Here is a 2385-nt window from a genome sequence, read left to right as displayed (position 1 = left end):
GTGTGCATGTGTGTGTGTGTAATAACAAATTGCAATTAAAGGCATTTTGGCAGTATAGTAGATTAAAGGGGCTCAAGCAGGATCAGGTCCTGACTCCAAACAATGAATAGCACAGGCAAACTTGGGTACTCTGCTTGCTGTAGATGGTAGTACTATTTTTCATTCCATCACAAAAGAGATAATTTTCAAATATATCCCATTGGGAATGAGAATATGAGCAAAGAGGTCAAGACCATGATGGGTACACCCACTGAAGCAGTTTACCTGAGCTAATGGGAACTCACAAGTTCCAGTCAGACAGGGAAGGAACAAGCATAGGTCCAAACTAGTCCCTCTGAATGTGGACTGGGGCAGACTGAGAGACCACTGGCAGTGGTACCAGTATTTATCTCTACTGCTTGTACTGGCTTTTTGGGAACCTATTCTCTTTGGATGGATACCTTGCTCAGCCTAGACATAGTAGGGAGGGCCTTGGACCTTCCCCAAAGCAATGTACCTTACCCTCTCTGAGGAGTAGATGGGAAATGTGGTGGTTGGCAGGGTGGGGGTGGGGAGGAAGGGAGGCACTGGGAACTTGGAGTGGTATATAAAATGAAAAAAGATAGTTTTTTTTCTTTTAAAAAAATAAAACAAAAAATATTCCACTAACACATTGCTCTACCTGGAAAAATAGCAACCCATTACAGGAGATAGTCTAAAGCATGAACATTGTGTTCTTTCAGCTTTAAGCTTAATAACTGCAGTCCAAGGGAAGGTGGCCAATGCTTAATATACACTAGGCCAAAACTTAAAACCACCTCATAGAGGTCTCTAGTTGTGTAATTTAGGGGCGAGACCTCTTAACCAAACCTATCAGAAAGACATATTGTCCTGAGTCACACACTCCCATGGACTGTCCTTCTGCCATGCTGGGTTACTGTGGTCCTTGAGAATTTCTGCCTTTTTATATTAGCATTCACATAGTCAAAGTTCTGATCATTAGAAACAATGACTTCAAGACTCTCACAGTCTTGAATCTTTTAAGATAGTATCACCACATTTTTCATCACTGACTTCCCACCCTATGTCTCTCCTAAGGTACAATATCATCTTGGTGTCATTACATAGCCTCACCCAAATTGCATGCATTGTATCTATGTTGGAGGAACAAACTCTTTTATTCACCACAGTAAGTATTTTGACTCCACAGACTCCAAACTACTTCATGAATCCATTCTAACAAGGTAGTTCTGTTCAGACTTTAACATCCATCTGTCAATAAAGTGAAGCAAAAAGAGGACTGATAAAAACTGAATTTTGTTGGGAATACAACTGGTCTACCATATTTGCTTTATACATATCTCACTACTAATCTCCACTGAGCAAATGCCTCCTCCGAAGAAAAATAATCTCTGTTCCTGTTACTTTCTTTACATCTTCATCGTAAGAGAATTTGAATGCTTAGGATCACACCAAGATGTCCAAGAGCAGTTACTGGACTTGGTTGCCTATAACAAGAACAAAAATCAAAGGCAATAGATCTAGAAGCCAAGATAAGAATGAGAAAAACCATCTGGCATAACACATTCATACGTTCATACTGTTTAGATTTTCAAAGTTTCCAGAAGATTGTTTCTCAGAATTACCAAAATTATAAAAGCAAATTGTAATAAAAATTAGATATGAAATGTTCAACATCAGGATGCCTTTGATCTACTTACTGGCCCTCAGAATATAATAATGAATTAGTTCAACATCTAGGCAGAAAAACAACCACCTCAAAGAGAAAAAGGCTGGCATCTCACTTTTTTCTATAGCACTATAAATGCCAGAGATGATGATAAAATATGAAAAGAATTCTTAACTTAAAAAGTAGAACTAAGAATTTTTTTCAAGTCATGAGGAAAGAACATACTCAAATAAGAAAGACCCCTGGAAATAAAACACAGAGTTCTTGCAGAGAAAAGAAAATTTGCTATCAGCATTCAATGGATTAAGAAACAAATTAAAATGAAAAAATAAAGAAAAAGACAGTGATAGAGATCTTGTCTGGCATATTCAAGGCCTTCAGTTAAGTCCCCAGTTCACAGGAGAATGCCAACACCAAAAATGAAAGTTGGATAAGTTGTTGTAGAATCACGGGCACTGAGTCATTTATTTCTCTGTGGAATACAAGATAACAGGACAAATCACTACAGTGAAAATTGATAATATAAAAACAAAAACATAGTCATCAACATGGAAATAGAGACATAGGTGAGAAATATAGAGATAGTGAGTCTTTTTCTCTCCTGCAAGTCACCTCCCAAATAATGACCCAGAGACTTATTATTAATTATGAAAGCTTAGCCTTTAGCTTTTCTCAACTATTGTAAATTAAATTAACCCATATTCTTTAACTTATAT

This window comes from Microtus ochrogaster, linkage group LG4, assembly GCF_000317375.1.
Source record: "Microtus ochrogaster isolate Prairie Vole_2 linkage group LG4, MicOch1.0, whole genome shotgun sequence".
Lineage (NCBI taxonomy): Eukaryota > Metazoa > Chordata > Mammalia > Rodentia > Cricetidae > Microtus > Microtus ochrogaster.
Note: the sequence above shows the minus strand (reverse complement) of the source record.